Source organism: Nothobranchius furzeri, unplaced genomic scaffold, assembly GCF_043380555.1.
Source record: "Nothobranchius furzeri strain GRZ-AD unplaced genomic scaffold, NfurGRZ-RIMD1 Scf224, whole genome shotgun sequence".
NCBI lineage: Eukaryota > Metazoa > Chordata > Actinopteri > Cyprinodontiformes > Nothobranchiidae > Nothobranchius > Nothobranchius furzeri.
Genome location: NW_027223240.1, coordinates 20,001 through 30,000, shown reverse-complemented (window position 1 = coordinate 30,000; position 10,000 = coordinate 20,001).

Here is a 10,000-nt window from a genome sequence, read left to right as displayed (position 1 = left end):
GGCTGCGGGCATGGGGATGCCTGATGAGCCTGGATGTGATGCTGGTGAGAGAGGGGACAGGGCAGAGGCCGGCTGGACGTGCAGCGGGCAGGGGGAAACTTGAGCCTGGGTGGGTGGTTGTGCATCCAGGGCGGGCAGGGAGAGGTGAGACGTGGGCCTGGGCTGGTCGTCAGCGGTTCACCACAGGCAGCTGGTGGCGGTGTGGCTGAGCAGAAGCCTCCAGCAGGTGATGGCGGGGTGGGGGAGCAGCAGCCAGCCTCAAGCAGCCAGCCTCCAGCTGCTGATGGTGGGGTGGAGGAACAGAAGCCTCCAGCTGGTGATGTCAGGGTGGAGGAGCAGCAGCCAGCCTCCAACGGCTGATGGTGGGGTGGAGGAGCTGCAGCCAGCCTCCAGCAGCTGATGGCGGGGTGCAGGAGCAGCAGCCAGCCTCCAGCTGGTGATGGCGGGGTGAAGGAGCTGCAGCCAGCCACCAGCAGCTGATGGCGGGGTGCAGGAGCAGCAGCCAGCCACCAGCAGCTGATGGCGGGGTGGAGGAGCTGCAGCCAGCGTCCAGCAGCTGATGGTTGGGTGGTGGAGGAGCAGCAGCCAGCCTCCAGCAGCTGCTGGCGGGGTGCAGGAGCAGCAGCCAGCCTCCAGCAGCTGGTGGCGGGGTGGAGGAGCAGAAGCCAGCCTCCAGCAGCTGATGGCGGGGTGCAGGAGCAGAAGCCAGCCTCCAGCTGGTGATGGCGGGGTGAAGGAGCTGCAGCCAGCCTCCAGCAGCCAGCCTCCAGCTGGTGATGGCGGGGCGGAGGAGCAGGCAGCCTCCATCAGCTGATGGCGGGGTGTAGGAGCAGCAGCCAGCCTCCAGCTGGTGATGGCGGGGAGGAGGAGCAGCAGCAGCCAGCCTCCAGCAGCCAGCCAGCCTCCAGCAGCTGATGGCGGTGTGTGGGAGCAGCAGCCAGCCTCCAGCGGCCAGCCAGCCTCCAGCAGCTGATGGCGGGGTGGAGGAGCTGCAGCCAGCGTCCATCAGCTGATGGCGGGGTGGAAGAGCAGCAGGCAGCCTCCAGCTGGTGATGGCGGGGTGGAGGAGCTGCAGCCAGCGTCCAGCAGCTGATGGCGGGGTGCAGGAGCAGCAGCCAGCCTCCAGCAGCTGATGGCGGGGTGGAGGAGCTGCAGCCAGCCTCCAGCAGCCAGCCTCCAGCTAGTGATGGCGGGGTGGAGAAGCAGGCAGCCTCCGTCAGCTGATGGCGGGGTGGAGGAGCAGAAGCCAGCCTCCAGCAGCTGATGGCGGGGTGCAGGAGCTGCAGCCAGCGTCCAGCAGCTGATGGTGGGGTGGAGGAGCTGCAGCCAGCCTCCAGCAGCCAGCCTCCAGCTAGTGATGGCGGGGTGGAGAAGCAGGCAGCCTCCGTCAGCTGATGGCGGGGTGGAGGAGCAGAAGCCAGCCTCCAGCAGCTGATGGCGGGGTGCAGGAGCTGCAGCCAGCGTCCAGCAGCTGATGGTGGGGTGGAGGAGCTGCAGCCAGCGTCCAGCAGCTGATGGTGGGGTGGAGGAGCTGCAGCCAGCCTCCAGCAGCCAGCCTCCAGCAGCTGATGGCGGGGTGCAGGAGCAGCAGCCAGCCTCCAGCAGCTGATGGCGGGGTGCAGGAGCAGCAGGCAGCCTCCAGCAGCTGATGGCGGGGTGGAGGAGCAGAAGCCAGCCTCCAGCAGCTGATGGCGGGGTGCAGGAGCTGCAGCCAGCGTCCAGCAGCTGATGGTGGGGTGGAGGAGCTGCAGCCAGCGTCCAGCAGCTGATGGTTGGGTGGAGGAGCAGCAGCCAGCCTCCAGCAGCCAGCCTCCAGCTAGTGATGGCGGGGTGGAGAAGCAGGCAGCCTCCATCAGCTGATGGCGGGGTGGAGGAGCAGAAGCCAGCCTCCAGCTGGTGATGGCGGGGTGCAGGAGCTGCAGGCAGCCTCCAGCAGCTGATGGCGGGGTGCAGGAGCTGCAGGCAGCCTCCAGCAGCTGATGGCGGGGTGGAGGAGCTGCAGCCAGCGTCCAGCAGCTGATGGTGGGGTGGAGGAGCTGCAGCCAGCGTCCAGCAGCTGATGGTTGGGTGGAGGAGCAGCAGCCAGCCTCCAGCAGCTGATGGCGGGGTGCAGGAGCAGCAGCCAGCCTCCAGCAGCTGATGGCGGGGTGGAGGAGCTGCAGCCAGCCTCCAGCAGCCAGCCTCCAGCTAGTGATGGCGGGGTGGAGAAGCAGGCAGCCTCCATCAGCTGATGGCGGGGTGGAGGAGCAGAAGCCAGCCTCCAGCTGGTGATGGCGGGGTGCAGGAGCTGCAGGCAGCCTCCAGCAGCTGATGGCGGGGTGGAGGAGCTGCAGCCAGCCTCCAGCAGCCAGCCTCCAGCTAGTGATGGCGGGGTGGAGAAGCAGGCAGCCTCCATCAGCTGATGGCGGGGTGGAGGAGCAGAAGCCAGCCTCCAGCAGCTGATGGCGGGGTGCAGGAGGTGCAGGCAGCCTCCAGCAGCTGATGGCGGGGTGCAGGAGCAGCAGGCAGCCTCCAGCAGCTGATGGCGGGGTGCAGGAGCTGCAACCAGCCTCCAGCTGGTGATGGCGGGGTGGAGGAGCTGCAGCCAGCCTCCAGCAGCCAGCCCCCAGCAGCTGATGGCGGGGTGGAGGAGCAGAAGCCAGCCTCCAGCAGCTGATGGTGGGGTGCAGGAGCTGCAGCCAGCCTCCAGCAGCCAGCCTCCAGCTGGTGATGGCGGGGTGGAGGAGCAGCAGCAGACAGCCTCCAGCAGCCAGCCAGCCTCCAGGAGCTGATGGCGGTGTGTGGGAGCAGCAGCCAGCCTCCAGCGTTCAGCCAGCATCCATCAGCTGATGGCGGTGTGAAGGAGCTGCAGCCAGCCTCCAGCAGGTCATGGTGGGGTGGAGGAGCAGCAGCCAGCCTCCAGCAGCTGATGGCGGGTTGCAGGAGCTGCAGCCAGCCTCCAGCAAATGATGGCGGGGTGCAGGAGCTGCAGGCAGCCTCCAGCAGCTGATGGCGGGGTGCAGGAGCAGCAGGCAGCCTCCAGCTGCTGATGACGGGGTGCAGGAGCTGCAACCAGCCTCCAGCTGGTGATGGTGGGGTGGAGGAGCTGCAGCCAGCCTCGAACAGCTGATGGCAGGGTGCAGGAGCAGCAGCCAGCCTCCAGCAGCTGATGGCGGGGCGCAGGAGCTGCAGGCAGCCTCCAGCAGCTGATGGCGGGGTGCAGGAGCAGCAGCCAGCCTCCAGCTGGTGATGGCGGGGTGAAGGAGCTGCAGCCAGCCACCAGCAGCTGATGGCGGGGTGAAGGAGCTGCAGCCAGCCACCAGCAGCTGATGGCGGGGTGGAGGAGCTGCAGCCAGCGTCCAGCAGCTGATGGTTGGGTGGTGGAGGAGCAGCAGCCAGCCTCCAGCAGCTGATGGCGGGGTGCAGGAGCAGCAGCCAGCGTCCAGCAGCTGATGGTTGGGTGGAGGAGCAGCAGCCAGCCTCCAGCAGCTGCTGGCGGGGTGCAGGAGCAGCAGCCAGCCTCCAGCAGCTGATGGCGGGGTGCAGGAGCTGCAGGCAGCCTCCAGCAGCTGATGGCGGTGTGCAGGAGCTGCAGCCAGCCTCCAGCAGCTGATGGCGGGGTGCAGGGGCTGCAGGCAGCCTCCAGCAGCTGATGGCGGGGTGCAGGAGCTGCAACCAGCCTCCAGCTGGTGATGGCGGGGTGGAGGAGCAGCAGCCAGCCTCCAGCAGCCAGCCTCCAGCTGCTGATGGCGGGGTGGAGGAACAGAAGCCTCCAGCAGCTGATGGCAGGGTGCAGGAGCAGCAGCCAGCCTCCAGCTGGTGATGGCGGGGTGGAGGAGCTGAAACCTGGGTCGGACCTGGTCTGCAGCAGGGCCCATTACCACTCAGAAGCTGATGGCAGTGTGTGTTTAGGTCCCTGCGGGGTGGATGAGCTGAAACCTGGGTCAGACTTGGTGTGCAGCAGGGCTCAGCACCCTCCAGAAGCCGATGACAGTGTGTCTTTAACTCCCTGCCTGGTGGGAGAGCTGAAAGCTGGGTCGGACCTGGTCTTTAGCAGAGCTCAGCAGCCTCCAGAAGCTGATGGCAGTGTGTGTTTCATCCCCTGCGGGGTGGGAGAGCTGAAACGTGGGTCGGACCTGGTCTGCAGCAGGGCCCATCACCATCCAGAAGCTGACGGCGGTGTGTGTTTAAGTCCCTGCGGGGTGGGAGAGCCATAACCTGGGTCGGACCTGGTCTGCAGCAGAGCTCAGCAGCCTCCAGAACCTGATGGCAGTGTGTCTTTAATCCACTGCGGGGTGCAGGAGCTGAAACCTGGGTCGGACCTGGTCTGCAGCAGGGCTCAGCAGCCAGCAGAAGGTGACGGCAGTGTGTGTTTAGTTCCCTGCGGGGTGCAGGAGCTGAAACCTGGGTCGGACCTGGTCTGCAGCAGAGCTCAGCAGCCAGCAGAAGGTGATGGCAGTGTGTGTTTAAGTCCCTGCCTGGTGGGAGAGCTGAAACCTGGGTCGGACCTGGTCTATAGAAGAGCTCAGCAGCCTCCAGAAGCTGATGGCAGTGTGTGTGTTTTGGTCCCTGCGGGGTGCAGGAGCAGGAACCCGGGTCGGACCTGGTCTATAGCGGAGCTCAGCAGCCTCCAGCAGCTGATGGCAGTGTGTGTTTAATTCCCTGCCTGGTGGGAGAGCTGTAACCCGGGTCGGACTTGGTCTGCAGCAGGGCCCATCACCATCCAGAAGCTGATGGCAGTGTGTCTTTAATTCCCTGCGGGGTGGAGGAGCAGAAACCTGGGTCGGACCTGGTCTATAGCAGAGCTCAGCAGCCTCCAGAAGCTGATGGCAGTGTGTGTTCAAGTCCCTGCGGGGTGGGAGAGCTGAAACCTGGGTCGGACCTGGTCTATAGAAGAGCTCAGCAGCCTCCAGCAGCTGATGGCAGTGTGTGTTTAAGTCCCTGCGGGGTGGGAGAGCTATATCCCGGGTCGGACCTGGTCTATAGCAGAGCTCAGCAGCCTCCAGCAGCTGATGGCAGTGTGTGTTTAAGTCCCTGCGGGGTGGGAGAGCTGAAACCTCGGTCGGACCTGGTCTATGGCAGAGCTCAGCAGCCTCCAGAAGCTGATGGCAGCGTGCCTCTAAGTCCCTGCCTGGTGGGAGAGCTGAAACCTGGGTCGGACATGGTCTGCAGCAGGGCTCGGCAGCCTCCAGCAGCTGATGGCAGTGTGTCTTTAAGTCCCTGCCTGGTGGGAGAGCTGAAACCTGGGTCGGACCTGGTCTATAGCAGAGCTCAGCAGCCTCCAGCAGCTGATGGCAGTGTGTGTTTAAGTCCCTGCCTGGTGTGAGAGCTGAAACCTGGGTCGGACCTGGTCTATAGAAGAGCTCAGCAGCCTCCAGCAGCTGATGGCAGTGTGTCTTTAAGTCACTGCCTGGTGGGAGAGCTGAAACCTGGGTCGGACCTGGTCTATAGTAGAGCTCAGCAGCCTCCAGCAGCTGATTGCAGTGTGTGTTTAAGTCCCTGCCTGGTGGGAGAGCTGATATCCGGGTCGGACCTGGTCCACAGCAGGGCCCATCACCCTCCAGAAGCTGGTGGCAGTGTGTGTTTAAGTCCCTGCGGGGTGCAGGAGCAGAAACCTGGGTGGGACCTGGTCTGCAGCAGAGCTCGGCAGCCTCCAGCAGCTGATGGCAGTGAGTGTTTAAGTCCCTGCGGGGTGGGAGAGCTATATCCCGGGTCAGACCTGGTCTAAAGCAGGGCCCATCACCCTCCAGAAGCTGGTGGCAGTGTGTGTTTAAGTCCCTGCGGGGTGGAGGAGCAGAAACCTGGGTCGGACCCGGTCTACAGCAGAGCTCAGCAGCCCCCAGAAGCTGATGGCAGTGTGTGTGTGTGTGTGTGTGTTTAAGTCTCTGCCTGGTTGGAGAGCCGATACCTGGGTCGGACCTGGTCTGCAGCAGGGCTCAGCAGCCTCCAGAAGCTGATGGCAGTGTGTCTTTCATTCCCTGCGGGGTGCAGGAGCAGAAACCTGGGTCGGACCTGGTCTATAGCGGAGCTCAGCAGCCTCCAGCAGCTGATGGCAGTGTGTGTGTTAAAGACCCTGCGGGGTGGGAGAGCTGAAACCTGGGTCGGACCTGGTCTGCAGCAGGGCTCAGCAGCCCCCAGAAGCTGATGGCTGTGTGTGTTTAAGTCCCTGCGGGGTGGGAGAGCTGAAACCTGGGTCGGACCTGGCCCGCAGCAGGGCCCATCACCCTCCAGAAGCTGATGGCGGTGTGGGTTTAAGTCCCTGCGGGGTTGAGGAGCTGAAACCTGGGTCGGACCTGGTCTGCAGCAGGGCCCATCACCATCCAGAAGCTGATGGCTGTGTGTGTTTAAGTCCCAGGGGGGTGGGAGAGCCATAACCTGGGTCGGACCTGGTCTGCAGCAGGGCTCAGCAGCCTCCAGTTGCAGATGGCAGTGTGTGTTTAGTTCCCTGCGGGGTGCAGGAGCTGAAACCTGGGTCGGACCTGGTCTATAGCAGAGCTCAGCAGCCTCCAGAAGCTGATGGCAGTGTGTCTTCAATTCCCTGCGGGGTGCAGGAGCTGATACCTGGGTCGGACCTGGTCTGCAGCAGGGCCCATCACCATCCAGACGCTGATGGCAGTGTGTGTTTAAGTCCTAGTGGGCTGCAGGAGCTGAAACCTGGGTCGGACCTGCTCTATAGTAGAGCTCAGCAGCCTCCAGAAGCTGATGGCAGTGTGTCTTTAAGTCCCTGCGGGGTGGGATAGCTGAAACCTGGGTCGGACCTGGTCTGCAGCAGGGCCCATCACCATCCAGACGCTGATGGCAGTGTGTGTTTAAGTCCTAGTGGGCTGCAGGAGCTGAAACCTGGGTCGGACCTGCTCTATAGTAGAGCTCAGCAGCCTCCAGAAGCTGATGGCAGTGTGTCTTTAAGTCCCTGCGGGGTGGGATAGCTGAAACCTGGGTCGGACCTGGTCTGCAGCAGGGCCCATCACCCTCCAGAAGCTGTTGGCAGTGTGTCTTCCATTCCTAGTGGGGCAGGGGAGCAAAGACCTGGGCAGAGGAGCGCCTGTCTGCATCCGATCCGGCCCCTCAGCAGCCCGCCGTGAGCCTTAGAGAACCCCCCCCCCCCCCCAGCGGGCTCCAGGAACCGGGCCCTGCGTCGGACCCAGCTCAGTAAGGCCCTCCCTCGGGCCCTGCAGCAGGTGGCCCCGTCTATGCAGTCGAAAACCCCGCGAAAATCGGTGTAGAAACGCCCGAGAGGCGTGGTGCGGTTCCCCCGGCCGGTACCGGGTCCGGACCGGTCCGGAAGTCCACCCAGAACACTGCCTGGGGCTTCTGGGCGGCTCCCCAGGCGCAGGCAGTCGAAAACCGCGTGAAAATCGGTTCAGAATTGACAAAACGGCGACCTCGTCGCTCCAAAAACTAAGTCCAAACTAAGCCTTTCGCTTATCGCTTAACGCTTAAGGCGGTCGGCCTTATGGCCAGTAAATGAAAAGTGCCTGCGCCCCTGGAGGTTTTGGAAGGTGCGAGCGATGACCATGCTCGGGTTAGTAGGTGAGGCCATCGGAAAACCAGCGTGAGTTGGCGGGTTTGGGTGGCAATCTATTCCAGGCAGAGTCGACTATCTCTGGGCATCAATTTTGGGATTTTTCCGGCTCTGGTTCTGGGAGAAACGCAGGGGCAAAGTGCACGAGCCGCGGCCGATTTTGGTGGCCTGTCCCTGGGCACAAAGTCTGAGGAGTGTGGGCCTGGTTCTCCGAAAAATACCAGTCTGCTGGAGCTCACTCCCATGGCTCCAGGGGGCACGGCACACCCCCCGGTAGCCGACCAAAGTGCTCTACTCGGGCCAGACTCGGACCCACGACCCGGGGTGAGAACCACAACTACTGGTCATCCTTTTGACCTCCAGGGGGCGCGGCAGAGCCTCCCCAGTCCGACGCAAGTGCCCCACTTGGGCCATACTCAGACCCACGGCCCGGGGCGAGAACCACAACTACTGGTCATCCTTTAGACCTCCAGGGGGCCCGGCACAGCCTCCCTAGACCGACACAAGTGCTCCACTTGGGCTGTACTCTGACCCAAGTCCCGGTGCGAGAACCACAACTACTGGTCATCCTTTAGACCTCCAGGGGGCCCGGCACAGCCTCCCTAGGCCGACACAAGTGCTCCACTTGGGCTATACTCTGACCCAAGTCCCGGGGCGAGAACCACAACTACTGGTCATCCTTTTGACCTCATGGTCATCCTTTAGATCTCCAGGGGGCCCGGCACAGCCTCCCTAGGCCGACACAAGTGCTCCACTTGGGCTATACTCTGACCCAAGTCCCGGGGCGAGAACCACAACTACTGGTCATCCTTTAGACCTCCAGGGGGCACGGCACACCCCCCGGTAGCCGACCAAAGTGCTCTACTCGGGCCAGACTCGGACCCACGACCCGGGGTGAGAACCACAACTACTGGTCATCCTTTAGACCTCCAGGGGGCCCGGCACAGCCTCCCTAGTCCGACACAAGTGCTCCACTTGGGCTATACTCTGACCCAAGTCCCGGGGCGAGAACCACAACTACTGGTCATCCTTTAGACCTCCAGGGGGACCGGCACAGCCTCCCTAGACCGACACAAGTGCACCACTTGGGCCATACTCTGACCCAAGTCCCGGGGCGAGAACCACAACTACTGGTCATCCTTTTGACCTCATGGTCATCCTTTAGACCTCAAGGGGGCACGGCAGAGCCTCCCTAGTCCGACACAAGTGTCCCACTTGGGCTATACTATGACCCAAGTCCCGGGGCGAGAACCACAACTACTGGTCATCCTTTAGACCTCAAGGGGGCACGGCAGAGCCTCCCTAGTCCGACACAAGTGTCCCACTTGGGCCATACTCAGACCCACGGCCCGGGGCGAGAACCACAACTACTGGTCATCCTTTAGACCTCCAGGGGGCCCGGCACAGCCTCCCTAGTCCGACGCAAGTGCTCCACTTGGGCTGTACTCTGACCCAAGTCCCGGGGCGAGAACCACAACTAATGGTCATCCTTTAGACCTCCAGGGGGCACGGCACAGCCTCCCTAGTCCGACACAAGTGCTCCACTTGGGCTATACTCTGACCCAAGTCCCGGGGCGAGAACCACAACTACTGGTCATCCTTTAGACCTCCAGGGGGCACGGCAGAGCCTCCCTAGTCCGACACAAGTGTCCCACTTGGGCTATTCTCTGACCCAAGTCCCGGGGCGAGAACCACAACTACTGGTCATCCTTTAGACCTCCAGGGGGCACGACACAGCCTCCCTAGTCCGACCCAAGTGCTCCACTTGGGCTATACTATGACCCAAGTCCCGGGGCGAGAACCACAACTACTGGTCATCCTTTAGACCTCCAGGGGGCACGGCACAGCCTCCCTAGTCCGACACAAGTGCTCCACTTGGGCTATACTCTGACCCAAGTCCCGGGGCGAGAACCACAACTACTGGTCATCCTTTAGACCTCCAGGGGGCACGGCACAGCCTCCCTAGTCCGACACAAGTGCTCCACTTGGGCTATACTCTGACCCAAGTCCCGGGGCGAGAACCACAACTACTGGTCATCCTTTTGACCTCATGGTCATCCTTTAGACCTCCAGGGGGCCCGGCACAGCCTCCCTAGGCCGACACAAGTGCTCCACTTGGGCTATACTCTGACCCAAGTCCCGGGGCGAGAACCACAACTACTGGTCATCCTTTAGACCTCCAGGGGGCACGGCACAGCCTCCCTAGTCCGACACAAGTGCTCCACTTGGGCTATACTCTGACCCAAGTCCCGGGGCGAGAACCACAACTACTGGTCATCCTTTTGACCTCATGGTCATCCTTTAGACCTCCAGGGGGCCCGGCACAGCCTCCCTAGACCGACACAAGTGCTCCACTTGGGCTGTACTCTGACCCAAGTCCCGGTGCGAGAACCACAACTACTGGTCATCCTTTAGACCTCCAGGGGGCCCGGCACAGCCTCCCTAGGCCGACACAAGTGCTCCACTTGGGCTATACTCTGACCCAAGTCCCGGGGCGAG